General features: G+C 39.6%; 1 long non-coding RNA gene across 1 annotated transcript in view; it reads left to right on the top strand.

Moving 5' to 3' along the window:
• LOC120093566 (uncharacterized) overlaps positions 1-12,311 on the top strand; it is a 43,912-nt gene extending 31,601 nt beyond the window's left edge. The window contains exons 3-4 of the long non-coding RNA XR_005486883.2: positions 9,684-9,950; positions 11,611-12,311. This is a non-coding gene — a long non-coding RNA (uncharacterized LOC120093566). The remainder of the gene's footprint in view (positions 1-9,683; positions 9,951-11,610) is intronic.
• Positions 12,312-25,106: the final 12,795 nt, after the last annotated feature.

Raw genomic sequence — 25,106 nt, 5'->3', positions numbered from 1 at the left:
ATAATAAAAACCCTTTGTCTACAGCAATATTGGATCCATTTAATACCCAGCAGGAACTCACATGAACTTGTCGCCAAGGCTGTGCTCTCATCTGTTCATCCATTTTGCCGATGTGCTACCATGTTTCTAAAGTTTAAATAACTTTGTAAGTCTGGGATAATCCCTTTGCATTGCTGTGATGAAATATATGACATAAGATCATCAATGTAGAAACGCTATTGTGGCTCATAGAGTCAGGTCTTTTGGTCCACAATCTCCTGGCTCACTCGCTCTCTCTCTACCTTCCTCCCTCCCTCCCTCCCCCTCCCTCCCTCTCTGTCTCTCTGTCTCTCTGTCTCTCTGTCTCTCTGTCTCTCTGTCTCTCTGTCTCTCTGTCTCTCTGTCTCTCTCTCTGTCTCTCTCTCTGTCTCTCTCTCTCTTTCTCTCTCTCTCTCTCTCTCTCTCTGTCTCTCTCTCTCTCTCTCTCAGCATGTGCTGCGCTGAGATAGTGCTCCATGGTTGAGAGTGCACTGTAGTCGAGCAGGCTAAGAAGCAGGGGTAGTGGACAAGGTAAGTCTGTAAGAAACAAGCTGGCAGTAACTAACTTCTAATCACTTGCAACCCTCTACTCTCGTTCACTGGGCAATGCGTCTACTGCCGAGGACATGGTGTTCATTCTCCACTTGCCTCTGGAAAATCCCAGTCACTGGAAACTAAGCCTTGGTTACATGAGAACGGGCGGAGCATTTTTAGAGGCAATCTATAATACAGCCAGAGTCCTGTATATGATTGATGCTCGTGAACTATGTATTGAGTTTTAATTTACCACTAATAAAGATATGATAAATAGGTGATTTGAAGTAGCATGTGGTGATGTACTGCTATAGGCCCAGCAAGTGGGGGTTAATGTAGAGGAATTGCATGCCATAAGCCAGCCAGGGATACACAGGGAGAACCTGACTTAGGAAACAGTAATTGAATATTTTAAGTCATCATGTGAAGTGATTTGATAAATTAGCTCTCAAACTGTAGGAAAAGAATGATATTTAGCCTGATAGGTGAAGGGCTTGTGTACTCACTTGTCGATCCCTTCAGATACCCAGCTCTGTCTACTTCATGGAGGGAAAGCGAGGTCTGATGGGAGAGGCCGAATCGGGCTTTGAGCTTATACTCTGTATTCCAATAGCAATACAGAGGGGCCGGTTTCAGTTCTCTCCCCGTGCCTCTCAAAGCTAGCATGCCCTTTTTCTTTTATATGCTTTGAACAACGTAAACAAAGGAGACGAAGTTGTTTGGATCATATAAAAATAAATAGGGCCGATTCAACTTTATAACCCCAGTATTCACTTCATTAGCTCTAACACGAAATATCATTTCATTTCAGCTTAATGCTAGTACACAGTGTTTAACTGTTCCATCTCCTGTAGTAGGAGCTAGTAAAAGTTTAGTTAATAAAGCAACGGTGGATAAGGTACCCCCAAGCCTTAGTGTTTCTTAGAGAAGCTGAAGACAAACAGCACCTTTCTCTCTCACTGACAGTTATAAGTCTTACAGATCACAGGTACTTCTTGGGACATCAGATATGAGATGTGATCAACTATCCCAGGAGATAAGTTTGCATAGCGGTTTTGTATTTCCCATGAGAATCACTGACAGCTGGCTCCATCATTCACTTTCTTGATCTTGGGCAGATTTAATCAGTCATCATGCTACCATACCACATGGCTATGTCTAAACCAGAATCTCCACAGGTAATAATCTCCACTGTCAGTTTAAGAAATATTGATACTTGCCATGTCATCTAATATAGCAACAGACATGGGTGATATAGAAAATTTCACCCTTTTAAAAGTCAAATTGTGATTTGATATTTTTCCAACTATTCATTCTTCTTAGATTATTTGATATTTGGCCAGGAGTGTTGTAAGACTTTAAGTATGTCCATGTAATAATGGAGAGCTTTAAATGTTAGAGTCCTAGGTGTTGAATTTGAAGCTTCAGTAATTTATTTGACATACACTAGCAAGGGAAATGTTTCAATTTCTGAAAATCTCATATTTATCCTCTCAACGTATGTAACAAGCTTCGACACTGTCATGAACATTTGCGAGAAATTATTTCTAATTTCTTTTTTATTTATTTTTTTAAAGATTTATTTATTTTATTTTATTTTTATTAACTTGAGTATTTCTTATATACATTTCGAGTGTTATTCCCTTTCCCGGTTTCCAGGCCAACATCCCCCTAATCCCTCCCCCTCCCCTTCCTTATGGGTGTTCCCCTACCCATCCTCCCCCCATTGCCGCCCTCCCCCCAACAATCACATTCAGTCTTAGTAGGACCCAGGGCTTCCCCTTCCGCTGGTGCTCTTACTAGGATATTCATTGCTACCTATGAGGTCAGAGTCCAGGGTCAGTCCATGTATAGTCTTTAGGTAGTGGCTTAGTCCCTGGAAGCTCTGGTTGCTTGGCATTGTTGTACATATGGGGTCTTGAGCCCCTTCAAGCTCTTCCAGTTCTTTCTCTGATTCCTTCAACGGGGGCCCTATTCTCAGTTCAGTGGTTTGCTGCTGGCATTCGCCTCTGTGTTTGCTGTATTCTGGCTGTGTCTCTCAGGAGCGATCTACATCCAGCTCCTGTCGGCCTGCACTTCTTTGCTTCAACCATCTTCTCTAATTGGATGGCTGTATATGTATGGGCCACATGTGGGGCAGGCTCTGAATGGGTGTTCCTTCTGTGTCTGTTTTAATCTTTGCCTCTCTATTCCCTGACAAGGGTATTCTTGTACCCCTTTTAAAGAAGGAGTGAAGCATTCACATTTTGATCATCCGTCTTGAGTTTCATGTGTTCTATGCACCTAGGGTAATTCAAGCATTTGGGCTAGTAGCCACTTACCAGTGAGTGCATACCATGTGTGTTTTTCTGTGATTGGGTTACCTCACTCAGGATGATATTTTCCAGTTCCAACCATTTGTCTATGAATTTCATAAAGTCATTGTTTCTGATAGCTGAGTAATATTCCATTGTGTAGATGTACCACATTTTTCTGTATCCATTCCTCTGTTGAAGGGCATCTGGGTTCTTTCCAGCTTCTGGCTATTATAAATAAGGCTGCGATGAACATAGTGGAGCACATGTCTTTTTTATATGTTGGGGCATCTTTTGGGTATATGCCCAAGAGAGGTATAGCTGGATCCTCAGGCAGTTCAATGTCCGATATTCTGAGGAACCTCCAGACTGATTTCCAGGATGGTTGTACCAGTCTGCAATCCCACCAACAATGGAGGAGTGTTCCTCTTTCTCCGCATCATTGCCAGCATCTGTTGTCACCTGAGTTTTTGATCTTAGCCATTCTCACTGGTGTGAGGTGAAATCTCAGGGTTGTTTTGATTTGCATTTCCCTTATGACTAAAGATGTTGAACATTTCTTTAGGTGTTTCTCAGCCATTCAGCATTCCTCAGCTGTGAATTCTTTGTTTAGCTCTGAGCCCCATTTTTTAATAGGGTTATTTGTCTCCCTGTGGTCTAACTTCTTGAGTTCTTTGTATATTTTGGATATAAGGCCTCTCTCTGTTGTAGGATTGGTAAAGATCTTTTCCCAATCTGTTGGTTGCCGTTTTGTCCTAACCACAGTGTCCTTTGCCTTACAGAAGCTTTGCAGTTTTATGAGATCCCATTTGTCGATTCTTGATCTTAGAGCATAAGCCATTGGTGTTTTGTTCAGGAATTTTTTTCCAGTGCCCATGTGTTCGAGATGCTGCCCTAGGTTTCCTTCTATTAGTTTGAGTGTATGTGGTTTGATGTGGAGGTCCTTGATCCACTTGGACTTAAGCTTTGTACAGGGTGATGAGCATGGATCGATCTGCATTCTTCTACATGTAGACCTCCAGTTGAACCAGCACCATTTGCAGAAAATGCTGTCTTTTTTCCATTGGATGATTTTGGCTCCTTTGTCAAAAATCAAGTGCCCATAGGTGTGTGGGTTCATTTCTGGGTCTTCAATTCTGTTCCATTGTTCTATCTGTCTGTCTCTATACCAATACCATGCAGTTTTTATCACTATTGCTCTGTAATACTGCTTCAGTTCAGGGATACTGATTCCCCCTGAAGTCCTTTTATTGTTGAGGTTAGTTTTAGCTATCCTGGGTTTTTTGTTATTCCAGATGAATTTGCAGATTGTTCTGTCTAACTCTTTGAAGAATTGGATTGGTATTTTGATGGGGATTGCATTGAATCTGTAGATCGCTTTTGGTAAAATGGCCATTTTTCCTATATTAATCCTGCCAATCCATTAGCATGGGAGATCTTTCCATCTTCTGAAGTCTTCTTCAATTTCTTTCTTCAGAGTCTTGAAGTTCTTATTGTACAAATCTTTTACTTGCTTGGTTAAAGTCACACCGAGGTACTTTATATTATTTGGGTCTATTATGAAGGGTGTCGTTTCCCTAATTTCTTTCTCAGCTTGTTTCTCTTTTGTGTAGAGGAAGGCTACTGATTTATTTGAGTTAATTTTATACCCAGCCACTTTGCTGAAGTTGTTTATCAGCTTTAGTAGTTCTCTGGTGGAACTTTTGGGATCACTTAAATATACTTTCATATCATCTGCAAATAGTGATATTTTGACTTCTTCTTTTCTGATCTGTATCCCCTTGATCTCCTTTTGTTGTCTGATTGCTCTGGCTAGAACGTCAAGAACTATATTGAATAAGAAGGGAGAGAGTGGGCAGCCTTGTCTAGTCCCTGATTTTAGTGGGATTGCTTCAAGTTTCTCTCCATTTAGTTTAATGTTAGCAACTGGTTTGCTGTATATGGCTTTTACTATGTTTAGGTATGGGCCTTGAATTCCTATTCTTTCCAGGACTTTTATCATGAAGGGGTGTTGAATTTTATCAAATGCTTTCTCAGCATCTAATGAAATGATCATGTGGTTCTGTTCTTTCAGTTTGTTTATATAATGGATCACGTTGATGGTTTTCCGTATATTAAACCATCCCTGCATGCCTGGGATGAAGCCTACTTGATCATGGTAGATGATTGTTTTGATGTGCTCTTGGATTCGGTTTGCCAGAATTTTATTGAGTATTTTTGCGTCGATATTCATAAGGGAAATTGGTCTGAAGTTCTCTTTCTTTGTTGGATCTTTGTGTGGTTTAGGAATAAGAGTAATTGTGGCTTCATAGAAGGAATTCGGTAGTGATCCATCTGTTTCAATTTTGTGGAATAGTTTGGATAATATTGGTATGAGGTCTTCTATGAAGGTCTGATAGAATTCTGCACTAAACCCGTCTGGACCTGGGCCCTTTTTGGTTGGGAGACCTTTAATGACTGCTTCTATTTCCTTAGGAGTTATGGGGTTGTGTAACTGGTTTATCTGTTCCTGATTTAACTTCGGTACCTGATATCTGTCTAGGAAATTGTCCATTTCCTGCAGATTTTCAAGTTTTGTTGAATATAGGCTTTTATAGTAAGATCTGATGATTTTTTGAATTTCCTCTGAATCTGTAGTTATGTCTCCCTTTTCATTTCTGATTTTGTTAATTTGGACACACTCTCTGTGTCCTCTCGTTAGTCTGGCTAAGGGTTTATCTATCTTGTTGATTTTCTCAAAGAACCAACTTTTGGTTCTGTTGATTCTTTCTATGGTCCTTTTTGTTTCTACTTGGTTGATTTCAGCTCTGAGTTTGCTTATTTCCTGCCTTCTACTCCTCCTGGGTGTATTTGCTTCTTTTTGTTCTAGAGCTTTTAGGTGTGCTGTCAAGCTGCTGACATATGCTCTTTCCTGTTTCTTTCTGCAGGCACTCAGCGCTATGAGTTTTCCGCTTAGCACAGCTTTCATTGTGTCCCATAAGTTTGGGTATGTTGTACCTTCAATTTCATTAAATTCTAAAAAGTCTTCAATTTCTTTCTTCATTTCTTCCTTGACCAGGTTATCATTGATTAGAGCATTGTTCAACTTCCACATATATGTGGCTATTCTTCCCTTATTGTTATTGAAGACCAGTTTTAGGCCGTGGTGGTCTGATAGCACGCATGGGATTATTTCTATCTTTCTGTACCTGTTGAGGCCTGTTTTTTGACCAATTATATGGTCAATTTTGGAGAAAGTACCATGAGGAGCTGAGAAGAAGGTATATCCTTTTGCTTTAGGATAGAATGTTCTATAAATATCTGTTAAGTCCATTTGGCTCATGACTTCTTTTAGTCTGTCTATGTCTCTGTTTAATTTCTGTTTCCATGATCTGTCCATTAATGAGAGTTGGGTGTTGAAATTTCCTACTATTATTGTGTGAGGTGCAATGTGTGTTTTGAGCTTTAGTAAGGTTTCTTTCACATATGTAGGTGCCCTTGTATTTGGGGCATAGATATTTAGGATTGAGAGTTCATCTTGGTGGATTTTTCCTTTGATGAATATGAAGTGTCCTTCCTTATCTTTTTTGATGAATTTTAGTTGAAAATTGATTTTATTTAATATTAGAATGGCTACTCCAGCTTGCTTCTTCCGACCATTTGCTTGGAAAGTTGTTTTCCAGCCTTTCACTCTGAGGTAGTGTCTGTCTTTGTCTCTGAGGTGTGTTTCCTGTAGGCAGCAGAAGGCAGGGTCCTCGTTGTGTATCCAGTTTGTTAATCTATGTCTTTTTATTGGGGAGTTGAGGCAATTGATGTTGAGAGATATTAAGGAATAGTGATTATTGCTTCCCGTTATATTCATATTTCGATGTGAGGTTATGTTTGTGTGCTTTTCTTCTCTTTGTTTTGTTGCCAAGACGATTAGTTTCTTGCTTCTTCTAGGGTATAGCCTGCCTCCTTATGTTGGGCTTTACCATTTATTATTCTTTGTAGTGCTGGATTTGTAGAAAGATATTGTGTAAATTTGGTTTTGTAATGGAATATCTTGGTTTCTCCATCTATGTTAATTGAGAGTTTTGCAGGATACAGTAACCTGGGCTGGCATTTGTGTTCTCTTAGGTTCTGTATGACATCTGTCCAGGATCTTCTGGCTTTCATAGTCTCTGGCGAAAAGTCTGGTGTGATTCTGATAGGTCTGCCTTTATATGTTACTTGACCTTTTTCCCTTACTGCTTTTAACATTCTTTCTTTATTTTGTGCGTTTGGTGTTTTGACTATTATGTGACGGGAGGAGTTTCTTTTCTGGTCCAATCTATTTGGAGTTGTGTAGGCTTCTTGTATGCTTATGGGCATCTCTTTCTTTAGGTTAGGGAAGTTTTCTTCTATGATTTTGTTGAAGATATTTACTGGTCCTTTGAGCTGGGAGTCTTCGCTCTCTTCTATACCTATTATCCTTAGGTTTGATCTTCTCATTGAGTCCTGGATTTCCTGTATGTTTTGGACCAGTAGCTTTTTCTGCTTTACATTATCTTTCACAGTTGAGTCGTTGATTTCTATGGAATCTTCTGCTCCTGAGATTCTCTCTTCCATCTCTTGTATTCTGTTGGTGAAGCTCGTATCTACAGCTCCTTGTCTCTTCTTTTGGTTTTCTATATCCAGGGTTGTTTCCATGTGTTCTTTCTTGATTGCTTCTATTTCCATTTTTAATTCCTTCAATTGTTTGATTGTGTTTTCCTGGAATTCTTTCAGGGATTTTTGTGATTCCTCTCTGTAGGCTTCTACTTGTTCTCTAAGGGAGTTCTTCACGTCTTTTTTGAAGTCCTCCAGCATCATGATCAAATATGATTTTGAAACTAGATCTTGCTTTTCTGGTGTGTTTGGATATTCCATGTTTGTTTTGGTGGGAGAATTGGGCTCCGATGATGCCATGTAGTCTTGGTTTCTGTTGCTTGGGTTCCTGCGCTTGCCTCTCGCCATCAGATTATCTTTAGTGTTACTTTGTTCTGCTATTTCTGACAGTGGCTAGACTGTCTTATAAGCCTTTGTGTCAGGAGTGCTGTAGACCTGTTTTCCTGTTTTCTTTCAGCCAGTTATGGGGACAGAGTGTTCTGCTCTCGGGCGTGTAGTTTTTCCTATCTACAGGTCTTCAGCTGTTCCTGTGGGCCTGTGTCTGGAGTTCACCAGGCAGGTCACTTGCAGCAGGAAAGTTGGTCTTACCTGTGGTCCCGAGACTCAAGTTTGCTTGTGGGGTGTTGCTTATGAGCTCTCTGCGGCGGCAGCAACCAGGAAGATCTGCGCTGCCCTTTCCGGGAGCTTCCATGCATCAGGGTTCCAGATGGTGTTTCGTGTTTTCCTCTGGAGTCAGAGATGTGTACAGAGTGCAATCTCTTCTGGTTTCCCAGACGTGTCTGCCTCTCTGAAGGTTTAAATCTCCCTCCCACGGAATTTGGGTGCAGAGAACTGTTTATCTGGTAGATCCCTTCAGGTTCTGGTGGTGTCTCAGACACAGCGGTCCTGCTGCTCCTGGGCCCTCCTCTATGGGAACCCAGATGCCGTATACAGTTTCCTCTTGGGCCAGGGATGTGGGCAGGGGTGGGCAGTGTTCGTGGTCTCTTCTGCTCTGCAGTCTCAGGAGTGCCCACCTGACCAGGCGGTGAGGTCTCTCTCCCAAGGTGTTTGGGAGCAGAGATCTGCTGCGGACGGGGATCCGCGGGTTTGGGACTCCTGGTAAACACCGGAAGTGCCCGGTCCTAGAGGAATTTTGCCTCTGTGTGTCCTGAGTTCACCAGGCAGGTCACTTGCAGCAGAAAAGTTGGTCTTACCTGTGGTCCCGAGGCTTAAGTTTGCTTGTGGGGTGCTGCCTACGAGCTCTCCGCGGCGGCAGCAACCAGGAAGATCTCTATTTCTAATTTCTTAATAGAACCCTGGCCATATAATAAACTTCCACAATATAAGAGTTCTTATTTGCTATTCTTACTACTGAGTATAAAGTTTGAGCCATAGTAGACAACACTTTGAACTGAAGACGCTTTGGTGAAGAGCATGTGTAATGATTTGATCAGGCAATAACCAAACCAAAACCAAAATAAAATAGTTAGTAATCCAGGAATCTATGGTAGTGGCGAACAGTGACCATCCCTGCAAGGAAAAGAAAGAAAGCTGTGATCAGAATCCAGGAAAAGCAAAGCCCTTTAGTATCAGATCACTCGATAAATGTGTGTACACGAGCAGAAGAACAAAGACAGTAACACAACTTCAGTTGTTGAACAAAATGGTGTGCATCCAAGTAAGTCAGCACACAAGATGTTCTGAGGATCACAGACAGTAACACAACTGTGGATTTTAGAGAAAAGGAGTCTGGGAACAACATAGTCAACAGTCTACATGTACCAGCTCCATGACTATAGAGTTAACCAAAGATTAGAAATATTGAAAAATGTTTCTGCATTGAACACAACTACTGTTTCCAGAACACCTACAATGTATTAGATGATATAAAATTGAGAGATGACTTTTAAAAATCCAGGAAACTGTAGGTGGATCATATGATAATATTATATGACTCTGTTTAAGGGAGTTGGGCATTCAGATTTTAGTGTTGAGTGTTAAAGCCAATCATCCAGGGATCCTTAAGTATGACTGTGAATTCTTCCCCATTTTTTCTGAGTTGCTCACAAGACATCTGATTCATTTGACCCCATGGAAACCAGAGAGAAAGAAAACACTGTAGACCAAGAGGACACTCAAAAAGCACTCCCCTAAAGTTGCTCTATTGTTTCAAATAATTCAGTTGATGAGGGTAAATGATGTTACAAAATGACATTAGTGTAACTTTGAAACATTTTTTTTCTTCACCAGGGAAAAAAGAATGATACAATCCAGCTCGGTGGAAATCCACTGATGCTTGTTGTTCAAGATTGCAAATGGTTCAGTAAGAAGCAGCTGTGTCCAGGGCTCAGCAGAGTTTCCAGTCACGATATCGTTTGCCCAACTTATTTTCCCAGTTGAGATTTCTCAAGAGATGTCTCATGTCCAAATGCAAGATCCATCAAGTTCAAAGTTTTTCATGGACACTAGAATTTTTTTAATGGAAAGGATTTACATAAGCAAGACATCCCTTACATAGTAAGTACCATTTTCTCTTTTTCCTAAGAGAAATAAAGCAGCCGAGACTATAGAACAGGCTCATGGAGAGCTGCCACATTCTGAGTTCCTTTCTGTTTCTCTTTTACAATTTTCTTTTATTTTTGAGGTTATAACACATTATTTTCCCCTTTCCTTCTTTTCCTATAACTCCTACCATATAACCATTGTTGCTTTCTTTCACGGCCATGCCCTTTTCATCCATTCATTATTACAGGCATATACATTCCTACATACAACCTGCTCAGTCTGTATGTATAAGGTTGCTTTTATGTGCATTTTTAGAGTTTATTATCTGGTGTTGGATAGCCAATTAGTGTTCTTTTCCCTTGAGAAGACTATTTGATCTTCCCTCACCATTCCCTTGCCGCCTATGATTCTGTGTGTAGGGCTGAAACCTCATAAGTTTTGCTGATTTCCCTATTATTGTTGTTCTTGATCAGCTCACACTGAGGTAATCATGTTGGTGAGACGTTATGATATAGTTTTGACACTCCTAGTGGACACAGCCTTACAGCAAATCCCTTGAACCTCCCATGCCCATCCCCAACTCCTTTCTGCTTCCCTGGTGTCTTAGGTACAGGTGTTAGTTTTTAAATGTATCTGTTGGGATTGAGCTCCACAACTCTGAAAATAATTGTGGAGAGTTCTCATAAAGTTAACAATGAATCTATTCCTTTAAAGAACATTAACCAAATGCTATTGGTAGATGGTACTTGAAGGAATAAGCTTGTCTGTGCGCAGTCTCCAGGCACATGCAAGTAGGGTTTTTTTTAGATTTATTAATTTATCTTATGTATATGAGCATTCTTCCTTTATGTGTGTCTGTGTTCTGTGTTCTTTCTTGGAACCCCCAGACATCAGAAGAGGGCATCAGATCTCCTGAAACTGGAATTATATATAGTTGTGTTCCTCCATTTGGGTGCGGGGAATCAAACTGGGTCTGCTGCAAGAACAACAAGGACTCTTAATGCTCTTCACTGTTGATTCATCTCTCTAAATTCATTCATATGTGCTTGTGGGCATTAAATTCCAAATTATGATCATTACTGGAACACAATACATTTAGATAAGGAATATTCACATTTTCATAGGTGCTCAGAGAATCTGTGGCTAGGGCTTCTGTAACATTTACTATCTCATACCCTCTTGGACCAACTCTTCATTCTGAAAAGTATTCCATGCTTTGAGTACACCGAGGCCAAGGTCAGATTTTTCCAGTGTTATGTTTGAGGTCTGGGGGACAATCATTAGACTTTCAGGTGTTGTTTCTAAAGTAAATAAAGAGATAGAGAGAAAATACTCAAAATTTCTGAATTTCGGAAGACACTGCAAAGGGGGGAAACGGGGCCCCGTTCAGATGCAGGAGGAGATGGGGGAGAAGTACAGAGGGTCTGGAATTTGAAAGGAGGAGAGTAGCAGTTGGGGAAGGGGAACTGGAGTTGGACACTAGAAACTCCCAGATGCCAGGGACCCAACAGTTTCCCAGGACCCAACAGGGGGCACATTAGCTGAAATATCCAACAAAGGGAAGACAGAACTTGTAGAGACCATGTCCAGTGGATAGTCATGGAACCCAGTTGAGGGATGGGGCCACCCACCCACCTCAAAAATATTAATCCAGAATTCCTCCTTTTGAAAGGAAATGCAGGGACAAAGTGTGGAGCAGAGACTGAAGGAAAGACCATCCAGAGACTGCCCCACCTGGGGATCCATCCCATCTGTAGACACCACACCCAGACACTACTGCTGAAGTCAAGGAGCGCTTGCTGACAGGAGCCTGGTATAGCTGTCCTCTGAAAGGCTCTGCCAGAGCCTGACCAATACAGATGCGGATGCTCACAACCAACCATTGGACTGAGATCTGGGACCCCAAAGGAGATGTTAGGGCAAAGACTGACGGAGCTGAAGGGGTTTGCAGACCCATAGGAAGAACAACAATATCAACCAACCAGAGCCTCCAGAACTCCTAGGGACTAAACCACTACCAAGAAGTACATATGGGGGACTCATGGCTCCAGCTGGATATGTAGCAGAGGATGGCCTTATCGGGCATCATTAGGAGGGCAGGCCGTTGGTCCTTTGGAGGCTCAATGAACCAGCCTAGGGGAATGCTAGGGTTCTGAGGCAGGAGTGGGTGAGTGGGTGGGTAGTGGAGCAACCTAATAGAGGCATGGGGATAGGGAGGGAGTAGTGGGTTTGTGGAGGGGGAACTTGGCAAGGGGATAACAGTTGAAATGTCAATAAATGAAATAACCAAGAAAAAAGAAAGAAGAAATCAGCTGTGTTTGGATTGCATTGCTTCAAAAAAATGGTCCCAAAATAAATGTGTATAGGTTTGAATTTTTGGACATTTTTCATTATGTAGTGTGGTTATAAGTCACAGAAAAATATTATCTGTGTTCTCTCTGTCTCTGTGTTCCTCAGAAAATTGGACCTGAGGACCTGGCTATACCACTCCTGGGCATATACCCAAAAAATACTCCAAGATAAAACAAGAACACATGCTCCACTATGTTCATATCAGACTTATTTATAATAGCCAGAAGATGAAAAGAACCCAGATGCCTTTCAACAGAGGAATGGATACAGAAAATGTGATGCATTTACACAATGGAGTACTACTCAACCATTAAAAACATTGACTTCATGAAATTCGTAGTCAAAAGGATAGAACTACAAAATATCATCCTGAGTGAGGTAACAAAAGAAAACAAGTGGTATGCACTCACTGATAAGTGAATATTTGCCCCAAAGCTCAGAATACCCATCATACAACTTAAAGACCATATGAAGGTCAAGAAGGAAGACCAAAGTGTGGGTGTCTCAGTCCTTCTTAGAAGGGGGAACAAAATAAGGAGGTAGAGGATGGACAAACTTTAGAGGAAGAGTGGAGGGGGAGAGAAAAGAAAACGGGGAAGCAGGAATAGTTATGGAAGGAGAAGGGGGAGATGCACAGAAGGTCAGAAAATTGAACGGAGGTGTGTAGCAATGGGGGATGGGGGAAGCCACCAGAAAGTCCCAGATGCCAGGAAACAAGAGGCTCCCAGGACCCAACCTGGATGACATTAACTCAAATACCCAACAAAGGGGAGAGAGAAGATGTAGAGACCATATTCAGAGGTTAGGCATGGCCCCCGTTGAGGCATGGGGCCACCTACCTTTCTCAAAATTTTAATCCAGAATTGTTCCTATCTAAAGGATATACACTAGCAAAAAGCCGAGCAGAGATTAAAGGAAAAGCCATCCAGATACTGCTCCACTTGGGGATCCATCACATGTGTAGCCACCAAACCCAGATACTTGCTAGTTGTGGTTTTCCCTGGAGTAATCTGTATTTTGATGCTAATTCCACTGCCCCAAGGACAGCTGCCTAGTCATGTACTCAGGAATCAGGTGACTTCACCAGAACCTTCTCCCCATTGAATTTGTAAAATACAGGTGAGGGGCAGGTACAGGATAGAAGGAGGCCTGTCATTGGAAGAGAAGGAAGGATGGGTAGGAGAGAAGTTGGAGGAAGAGGAGGAGACTGGAACGGAAAGGAGGAGAGGAGAGGGAGAGAGAGAAGCTGTGGCAGGACAATATGGCGGGCGACGTTAAGATTTTACACTGTACCTTTACAGGTTGTTACAAATGTTCTTAAGGGATGGATGATACTGGGCTTTGTATGTTTAGGTGGGCAATTATATCTTACCATTTGGGTCAAAGATTATTTTGCTGTGTGTTCTTTTATGTGATGATTTGAGTGTAGCAAAGTGTGAGGCGGCAGGAGACATTGGGCCACCAAGGAGTTGGGATGTGTTTCCGCCAAGATATCTAGCAGATAGATTGGGGCACCGCGGTGCTGGACCTAGCGAGGTAAAAAATACTTTTTTTAAAAATATTTTTATAACAACACTTTCTGATGCCAAAGGTGCTGGCTGACAGAAGTCTGATATGGATGTCTCCTGAGAGGCTCTGCTAGAGACTTACTGATACAGATGAGAATGCTTGCAGCCAACTGAGCACAGAGACCCCAGGAGAGGAGTTAGAAGTCTGAAAGAACTAAGGTGTTTTCAACCCCATAGGAAGAACAACGATATCAACCAACCAAACTTCTCAGAGCTCCCAGGGCTAAACCACCAACCAAAGAATGCACATGTAGGCACCCTTAGCTCCACCTGTGTATGTAGCAGTTGATGGTCTTGTCTGGCACCAATGGGAGGAGAGGCCCTTGATCCTGGGAAGGCTTGATGACCCAGAGTTGGGAAATGCTAGGGCAGGGGGCAGGAGAGAGTGAGTGGGTGGGAGAGCACCCTCATGGAGGCAGGGGGTGGAATGGGGAGTTTTTGGAGGGGAAACCAGGAAAGGGGATAACATTTGAAATATAAATAAACAAAATAACCAATAATTTTTTTAAAAAAAAAGAAAAAGAAAGAAAAGAAAAGAACCTTCCTCCAACATAACTTCTCCCAGCTCATCCACCTGTAAGGATGCTCTTTCTCCTCTCATTTATCAATATCCTCCATAGCTTGTTTCTTCACGTTGGGCAGGTTTATCTAAGGTGGTCTCTTTGGAAGATTCGAAAGCCCTTTCCAAATGCCATTACTCCTGTGTTAACACCTTGACTGAGTCACACTCAGATCCTTGGAGGCCAGGAGCATGAGGATCATCTGGGTGTACCTGGAGCCAGAGGACTATTTCTTTTATTACAGGAGCTCTGAAAGGAAGAAATAATCTGGAATAAAATTAGAATTACTATTACATGCAGAAAAGAGAAATGTGCTGAATGCCAAAAAAGAAAAGAAAAAAAGAAAGAAAAATCCCCCTTTTTCCCCAAGGGCACAAATCAGAATTTGAAAATGTATCAAGACCTTGCAGGACATGACTCATGGGACTGTCACTGGCACCTGATGGTAACCTCTTTGAAACAAATTTCCAGTTATGCTGTGAGGGCTGACCTTTAAATATACTGTATCTATCTTATATAGTGCTCAGTTTTAGCAAGAAGTTCAGAAAAGCAGGTCCTTGGCTTATTTTCCTTACTGTTAAATCCCTAAGTTATAGAACAACATCTGGCATGTAGTATTTACGTAATAAGCTTTCACATGATGGCTATGAGAAGAGTTTGAGATTTCACCATGGAAAGATGTAGGAATTTGGATTAAAAAAACACTCACATGTGTTCTTTAAATATCAGGAAATTTTGCAGTTCCTCCTTATGATAAATTTGCATGTCATTCGGAAATAAAGAGCTAATTAAAACCATGTGTCCTAAGAACTCATCCAAATCATATGAGCATAAGTGTCATTAGCGTGAGTGTGTGTCATAAGTTGCCTAATGACTAATGAATTTAATCATTGATACTGATTTTTGCCTCCTCCATCAGAATTTAGTTTCCCCAAAGAGAAAAAAAATGGTATTTTCTTCACTGGCATTTTGAGTTCAATGAACAGAAGTTAGTACTTATATTAGTTTTTAATGCATATTTATTAAACAGATGAGCTCATGTGTTATTCATTTATTCAAATCAATAGAACAATTTGTCCAAGAAGAAAAACTGAGTCTCTTTTGTTTCTTCATATGATATTATTTATTCGATTCTCCTGTGAAAAAGCCTTGTCACCAAAGAAAATGCATAGGTCTATATAATTTTCTGATTTACATCTTACATTTTAATGAAATACAGCCATCAGATAAATTAAAAGTCATACAGTATTTTAATTCCTACACAGTTGAAGTATCTGAACATTTGACCAGGTTTCAGAGATACACAATTTGGAGCAGAAGATTAAGTTCTTCATAATTACTGAAGTTGAAACTTGATTTTTTTTTCCCAAAGGGACAAAAGCCCTATGTCTTCAGCTTGAAAATGGAATTTTTTTTAAAAAAAATTACAATTTTTCGTTAACATTTAGCTAATAAATGATCCTATTTTTAATAGGCTACTAGCTGCATGGGTGCTAATAATGCCAAATTAGCAGGAAAATAATTCCTCTTATGCTTTTTCTTCTCTGAAGGAAATATTTTCTCTAAATTTATTGGTAAGTTGATCTTATATCTTAGAAGCTGGTCCACTGTCTTACCCAACAGTGAACATTTGTCACCTTTTGGGTTTTCATGCCTTGGGGAGGTTGGGAATTTTTTTGTTTTTCAGAATTATTGTTGAGTTCTACCTACTGTCACCAAAGAAGAGCGTATGGAGAGAGAGGATAATGACTGAAGTCTTAGACATCTACCTTTTTGCTGATTGTCTCAATTCTCCCTAGATTGTGTGTGGACCAGGTGCTTTCTGTTTCATGTGGGAAGTTAGATCCTTTCAGAAATAGCTCACCTGAGTCTTCCCAAGCTACAACACTCCACACCGGCATCCTATGTTAGGGATCTACTTAATCTTCCTCTTCTTTGATCAACCCAAATCTTTTTTTTTATTCTGCATTCATTTTCTTTGTTTCCTTGCCCAAGCATTTCAATATATAGCTAGAAATAAAAATTTGTATGGACATGACCATACAAGGAGCAGTGTATGCAAAAAGACTGCCAACATCTGTAACTTTATTCATTGAGTTGTGTATGTACACCTATTCTTTAGTTTTATGTTCATTTTAATAATAACTGAGTACATAGTTTGTATCATGCAATGTGCAAGTGTAAAATATTGTACATGTAAGACATTATAGAACTGATGAAAAAGAACATGTGTTTGAATAGGACCAGGCTAACTAGAGTGACTCTTGGCAGACCAGATCCATTTGGACATATGCATGGTCCTTTAGGTAACTATGTGCTGTTCTCACAGCATGGTGAATCAGGCATGTCCCAACACGTTGCATGGTGGTGTTCTCCATAGCATATGAGCATTCTGTATATTTAAGCAGTAAGCCATCAGGAGCATAGCATTAAGTTTCAGATAACCTGCTACACAACACACCGTAACCAACACAGGCTCTCTTCATCAAACTACTGCCTCTCAACCTTTAAGTCCCCATCCCTGCTAACCCCAGGACACTTTAAAGCACTATTTCTTTCCTTAAATTGGTTGCTTCTCTTGGCAGCTTAAGCAAATTTTATCCAAATGTTTATTTAGAAAAAGTAATAATAACTCAAAGATGCAGGGTGTTCTCATTGGACACTAGTTAGACTCCAACTTATTGTGATTTACAATGTGTAAAAAATGCATTCAAAGTTATATTGTCGAACAAGCTTCATGTGCTGGCTGACCTGACCTACACAAAACAATATGGGGCTTCTGAAGACTAGACTAAATCTTAGACTTAGAGCTTTGATCATCTGATTGTTACTATTTCCGCTGTTGGAGATTTAACACAGATAGAAGGCAAGATGTAGGCAGTTGGAAGAAACAAAGTAAAGTAAATTGTATGCTGATCCTCCTAACAGAGCTATGTAGTTCGTTAGTGTTTTATTTTTAATGGTGTCTCTGAAAATTTCTACATGGGATACTCTAAGTTTTCATTGAAATGTATAGATTTGGGGTTTGAATAAAATTTCATGTGTAATGTTTTGTATTTGCAAGTTATTCTTATAAAAAACTTGCAAAATATAAAAAGACTACAAAAATTAAGTAGAAAACATTTCTCATAAAATTAACAGTCATGTAATTTGTGCAATACAGGAAACAGTATTTATTCTTCTAAGAAAAGTTAAGTACAGAAAACAAAACACTGGCCAATTAACAGAACAACCCCCAATCACTTTAGTAACAGCAAAATACAATTATAAGGCAATTACTCTTTTATAGTAACATTTCTGTGTCATGTAAAATTTTATTTGCTTTTGTATGGTAGAATTTTAGCAATATTTTAAGTTGTTTATGTGAAATCTAAAATACAAACATATGGAAAATTTCAAATGCCCTATTGGCTCATGTTATATGAAACTTACCAAAATAGTATTCTTACAGAATAAAGACCTTGTGTTATCATACTATCTAATTAATTAACCAGAAAGCAGGATAATGAGTGAAGATAAACAGAAATCATACATCAATTTAGAATTTATTATAATCTTTAGTTGGTGATTTAATCCCTGGGAGCTCTGGGGTGTCTGGTTGGTTGATATTGTTGTTCTTCCTAAGGCGTTGCACACCCCCTCAGCTACCTCAATCCTTCCTCCATTGGGTACCCTATTCTCAGTCCAATGATTGACTGCGCATCCACCTTTCTATTTGCCAGGCTCTGGCAGAGTCTCTCAGGAGACAGCTGTATCAGGCTCCGGTCAGCATGCACTTCTTGGCTTCAGTAATAGTGTCTAGGTTTGGTGACTGCATGTATATGGGCTGGATTCCCAGATGGGGCAGTCTCTGGATGGCCTTTCCTTCAGTCTCTGCTCCATACTTTTTCTCCATATTTTCTCCTGTGAGTTTGTTCCCCGTTCTAAGACATACTGAAGCATCTACATTTTGGTCATCCTTCTTCTTGAGCTTCTTATGGTCTGTGAATTGTTTCTAGGGTATTCCGAGCTTTTGGGCTAATATCCACTTATCAATGAATGTATATCATATGTGTTCTTTATGACTGGGTTACAACACTCAGGATGATATTTTCTAGTTCCATCCATTTGCCTAAGAATTTCATTAAGTCATTGTTCTAGGTGACTGAGTAGTACTCCATTGTGTAAAGAGTACACATGGAGCGACCCACGGCTCCAGCCACATATATAGCTGAAGATGACCTTGTTGGGCATCAGTGGGAGGAGAGGTCCGTGGTCATGTGATGGTTGGATGCCCCAGTATAGGGGTGAAGGTGGGAGGGAGTGGGAGTATCACTCTCTCAGGGGAAGGGATAGGGAGTTTCCAGAACAGAAACCTGGAAGGGAGATAACATTTGAAATGTAGATAAAGAAAATATCGGTAAAAAATGAAAAAAATATATAATTTTTTTCTGTTTTGACAGATTCTATAACACCCATACAAATCTTATAAGGACTTAATTTCAGTAAGATGGTTCTAAGACAGGTAAAGTTCCTACATCTTCAAAGGAAAATATGTAGCTGTTTGCTCACATTATCTGTAAGGTTCAGCATATGCTAATATATCTTAGAAAACTGTTTTATGAGGATTTAAAGAGGCTTTTAGCTAACTAGACAGTTTAATATGAAAAACACAATCATTCTCCATGAGTCGGAGTTATTTGAATTCTGTCAGGAGAGTACAAACATCCAATTCAGCATCAGTCCTGGGCATTGATCATTGCTACTATTGCTGTACTGTTTGCTTCATGTCTTAGTCAAGTCTACGTCATAGAATATTGAAACGGAAAAAGTAAGCAATAACTCAAACTATACTAAGTTTCAAAACTATGCATTCTCCCTTAAACTGGGTGGTTTCTGGCACCAGCAGTTCATCTTATTTTAATTACTTATTTCTGGGAACATGTGTCACAAAACTTTACTAGCTCTTCCCCTAAGAGTTTGTACAACAAGCCAAAATCTACTGAACAATGAACGTACTTTCCTGACTTGGCCTTCTGGGGTTTTCCATTTGAAATGACACAAGGTTTGCTCACCCAGTACACGCAACATGACATTCTAAGTTTGCGCAAACATAGACACTGGTGACAATCCAAACCCAGGACAGCACCCACTGAGCTCTCAAGAGCATGGAACTACCTGGAACTAAAATTAACTTATACGTGGATATAATGAGAATTCTGGGAGTTTGGTTTCTGTGTTTAAAAAAAAAATTCCAGAATTCTCAATACTCATGCATAAAATCGGGTTCTAGTTCTTTTCCTCCTCTCTACTTGGCAATGGGCATCAACTCATGGTGGATTCATTGTTTATTCATTTAACAATAAGTTACTGAAAACATCCGGGTCACCAACAGATTGTAAAAAAAATCCTGGACCCCCTCATCAATGGGGTGAACTTGAAAATAATCCTTATGCTCTTTAAAAGTTAACTTTAAAAAAATTGTGTAACATAACGTTTCATGTATGCTTTATTTATTGTGAGGGTTGAATTAGTTCACCCAGGTATATATTCTGATAAATAAGCAATGCCTCTTTATTTAGATATTCTCATGGGACAGGTGATAAGCTATCTGAAGGGCTATGTGTAATGTAGCTAATTGGGAAAAATCTAAATTTACTGAGGCAAAGAATAAATCATGTATGGTAATCATGTGCTTTAATGCAACTCCTTTATAAAGACAGACTTAAAAATGTAATTTGAACAAAAGGTGTGGCAGAAACAATGTAGTATGATTCTGTTACAAACCAAAAATGCATGACTAGATAGACGATAGATAGATAGATAGATAGATAGATAGATAGATAGATAGATAGATAGATAGATAGATAGATAGATAGTGGATGCATATATGCAAATATTTTAAATGGACAGAAATGATAAATAACAAATCCATGTTAATGAGTGAACTTCATAAGAGGAAGAACAATATGACTGAGACAGGATTCAAAGAGTAGTTATCTTCATCTGTAGCATGTTGTTTTTCCAAAAAAGAAAGGAACAAAGGAAGAAGGAAGAAGGAAGAAAAGGAAAGGAAAAAAGAGCTTATAGCTAACCAAATTTGAAACAGCAAGAGGGAATTGCTATGACTCGAAATAATCAGTTTGTAAAACACTGACACTATGTGAAAAGAACATCCTACAACATGAAAATACTCATTGTTTGAGCTCATCATTTACACATGTCAATTAGTTTAAGGGTAGCAGTTCATTTCCCTTAGCAAATAAGATTTTATGGGATGAATGTGGTTGCTTTTATTTGAGCTCTTAATTTTGAGGAAGAGCATATTTTGACGAAGAGTGAAGAGGGATATATTGGAATTTAGAGGGAGATAGGGAATGGGAAAATGTTGTAATTATATTATCATCTCAAAAAATCAAAATAAAAAAAGAGCAACCTAATAGATTTATTCAACAGTTCAGGTTTTTTTTTTTTACTTCATGTTTGGATTGCGTGCTGTTTTCATCCAAAAACCTCATCACATCTGGGATACAGAACAAAATTCTCTGCAGTGGATTTTGAATTTGATTCAAAAAGTTCATGTGTTCATGTGCTCTGTCAAACGTCCAATGGCGTGACTTCCTCTTGTTTTGTAGATTACAAGAACTTGCCTGATTTTTATGGAAGCCAATCCGTTTGTTTTGTTTTGTTTTAGTGTGGAGGTGCTTTTGTACCAGGAAGTATGCGTACCAACCAAAATCTTTCCCAACACTGATGGTTTATAGCTTTCACCAGAAACTCACAGTCCACGAACATCCTCACTAAATGTGGTAACTGTTTCCAATTTCACATCTCCCATAAATGGTTACTCAAGTGGACTGAGATGGGTGTCCCCCAAAACAAAGCTATTGGCCAACATGAGTTTTTTCCTTCCCTAGTTAGAAATGTCCTAATTTCTATGCCCAGTACTTACTGAATGAAAAACAAATATGCTTAAAACGGGAGTTATTTTCATGGTTATTAATCTCTGGTAGCTTTTCCAACCTCTAGTTAAAGTAAGCAACACAACATAGACTTTCCTGTAATATCTTTTTCTTATTGGCTTCTTATCAGGATTCAATGATACCTATTCCCTTGATTTTTTTTAAGGGTCGCATTCCTCTGATCTTTTCGCCTATTTTATAATACGTTCAAAGGAAACTTTACTACAACAGGTTCACTTAATGGAGCAACTTCATAAGAAGCCAGGTAAAAGAGGGAAAATCGTAACCATTTCCTTACAGTCTGTTGACCAGATAGATAGTGGCTTTCTACTGCTTAAGTTAACTTATGAACAAAGCATTATTGACAATGTTCGAAGATAATAGATTTACTTGTTTGCATGTTTTTTCCACTTGCCTTTACAAAATTACACTGCCCGTACCACACCAAGGATTCAGGTTTTGCAGTGATTAGCTATTAATACAGCATGCCATGACTGTGAAGAAGCTTTAAGAGTTGTAGAAAACCCTGGGAACATTTAGTTACTGAGAAAGAAGAATCCGTCAGTGAAGACGTCAAGTGGAATCCCTGAAACTGGAATCTGAATAGTTTTAGGCTGATCAGAGATTCAATCAAAGTTTTGTCTGTTTGGATTTAAAACGGTCAGCTTCAATAGTCAACTGTACTTTGGGATCAAGAAAATTAAAGATATTATAGTTAGAATTTCAGGAATTCAAATGATGGGCTTATGAATGAAATGAAAATGTAATGGAATGCATCATGAACCTCAATCAGGGGAACCAAAGAAACTTGCTGAATAAATAATTCAGCAGTACACTTCCGATTCTCATTTTAGAAGTTGAAACCACAAGACTTGGAAGACTGCATTTTCCTTTCTGCATCCAAATTCCAGGATGAAGGACTTATGACAGGAGGCAAAAATTTCTCTTGGGCATAGCACATGGACACCTGTTGTCTTTAAAGCTGGATATTCAGTCACAACGGAAATTGGTGGGCCTGGGGTAACCGCAGATGAACCCTGTTAACAGTTGGTCAAAGCAGTTCTTAACTTTCGAAGATGCATATCATAATATCTAGCAGTAGTTCATTTCTTTCAGCGATTACTTATAGCATCACAGTGGGAAGATCTGTTCAACACCAGAAAGTTTGACTTTATATTTCTAGGAATTCCAGCATAGAAAACATTTAGAGGTGATGGGCCACTGTGAAAGGACATTTTGAACCGTGCCTTGCTGCACCATGCTTTGAGAACGCAGCATCTGGTCTCTCTACTGAAAATTCTCATGCCCTTTTAAACCTCGGTGTCTCATAGTTTTCTTACAACACTGCCTCCTAACTATGCATTTTGGACAATTAAATACACCACATCTCTTTTAAGTTCCATCTCTTTTAAATTCCCCGGTCCCACCACCATGACTGAATTTTAATAGTTTTCATGAACAAACTTTGAGCACTACCTCCATTTTCTTCCAAGCAAGCGTTCATTTTGGTGTCTTAATTTTTCTGATATTAACTTCCCTCTATCTCTGATAAACTTTCCCAAACATTTATTAGACTCTGTAATGACCTTTAAGTTCTGGTGAAATTGTTACTTATTAGCTAGATGTCCCTTGTATTTTATAGGATTATACGAACCTGCTTACCTTAATATATTACTGAGCTCAGGCAGTTTAACCCAGTTAGGTCTGGGTGCATCCAACATTAGACTCATTTTCCTATGCCACTGTGAACTGAGTAGGCAAACAGCATATCATTTGACCTAGTTCAATAAAATAGTGAATAGACACTTATCTATTTTATATTAAATATGCTATGGTGGTGTTACCACGTCTTGTGATCTAAGCTTTTCTAAAATGTCTCTCATAAACATGAATATCGAATACTTCATTAATGGAGTTAAATAAAATATTAAAAAATTTATTCATAGGAGAGATCGTAGGAAGGGTACCTGGGAAGAAGTACAGGGAGGAAAAGGAAGAAGGAAAGGGTTGTAATTCTATTTTGACTAAAAGCATATTAAATAAATAAATATGTAAATAAAATTAATACACATATTCAACACGTTTCCTGACATAATCAACATTAAATTGTTCTGATCACAAAAGGTGTGTGCTTCAGGGAATACCTGATGAATAGACAGTGAACAGATGAAAACATCTGCCTTATTAGTTCATTCAAATGCTTTCTCAGAACGATCTCTGTAAGGTTTCCATTGTAACGCCCTTATGTGAAAATGTAATTTTTCTTGTATTGCTTTCTGAGAGTCGGGAGTACAGCCACGGGACAAAGAAGTCATTGGCATTTTGTACCAAAAATAAGCTTTCCCCAACATTTACTGTCAACTACACATTCAACCCACTCTTTTGTTTGTATATATATATTTGCTTTTGGAGATCCAGTTATCATTGCCCTTGGCATAAGTATAGATTATTGGGGTTTGGCTTACCCAAAACAACATATACTAAACTAGGCTAACTAGAGGTTTAAACTTGAAAGTAGCCTGGAAATGCTACTTTGGTTAGAGCCAAGTTCCAGCCAAAGAACAAAGTATCTTCCTGGGGACAGTGGCTTTCCACAGCAGGAGAGCTCAGCTGGAGCTCAGTCAAGTTTTCAGCCTTAGTTCTTTCCCTCTCTCAGTCCCTCTCCACAGAAGCTATCCCAGGATCACAAGCATTTAGAGTACTTTGCATAGGAAAACTTTAGGAAACTATGTAGCTTCACTCAATCCTGAGGGTCAAGACTGAGGGAAGATCCCCCAAATGAGATGCTAATCTTTGTTTTGTTCTTGCCTCACACATTTTCACTATGAAGAATGTTGGCAGACACCCCACACTCATTCACCCTAGTATATCCTGTGTAGTGTACTGTTGATGAAGAGAATTAAGGGACTTGAGATGATCTTGCTAGAATACGGTTATAAGATAGGGAGAAGCGGCTGGAGGGGAGAGAATTTCGCCGTAATAACATAGTGCTGTTTCACGATTTCTGTGAGTAGTACTGACATGAAATCTTGAGTTATTTGATAGTAATGGATGGGATCACAGAGTAAGAGAGTGCACAACGGCCTTGCCTTTTCCACACTGACAGCATCCCTTTGCTCTGTAGTGAACACCAAACCTCGCCAGGAGCAAAGTGTTCTAGTGCTGTGGGCAACGGATGTCAAAGTAACTCAGTATGTCCAAAGGATACTTGGACATATGTTCATATGAATAGAAGTCCAGAAACATTTAAAACTGTTGAAATCTGTCCATTTTAGCAGTTAGATATTTATTAGCAGATTTATTTTGGCTGAACAGGCAACAAGTCAGGTAAATATACTCAGAAAAACACTTACATGTATGAGCGTAAATACCTGAGTTCTGCACATCAGTGCCCATGTAAAGGCCAGGGATGCCGGCATATGCCCTAGCTACAGCATCAGTATGTAGAGATCGGTGATCTCTTCAGCTCTCTGGCCTTCGAGATGATGTACCCAGATCAGTGAGCACCAGGTTCAGTCAGAGATACTCTCCCAAAATCAAGGTGTAGGGAAACTGAAGTGGACAACTAATACTGACTTCAGCCTTTTATTACACACACACACACACACACACACACACACACACACACACACACACACACACAAGTCTGAGCATGTAACTGTGTAGAGCTTTGTGTGAAACTCAAAACATATTGCTTTACTGGTTGACAAGAGAAGAATAATTAGCCTTACAGATTCTAAGGGAAAT

This window comes from Rattus norvegicus, chromosome 7 (genome assembly GCF_036323735.1).
Source record: "Rattus norvegicus strain BN/NHsdMcwi chromosome 7, GRCr8, whole genome shotgun sequence".
Taxonomy (NCBI): domain Eukaryota; kingdom Metazoa; phylum Chordata; class Mammalia; order Rodentia; family Muridae; genus Rattus; species Rattus norvegicus.
The sequence above is the reverse complement of the archived record's forward strand: the minus strand, read 5'-3'. Positions and strand labels throughout refer to the sequence as shown.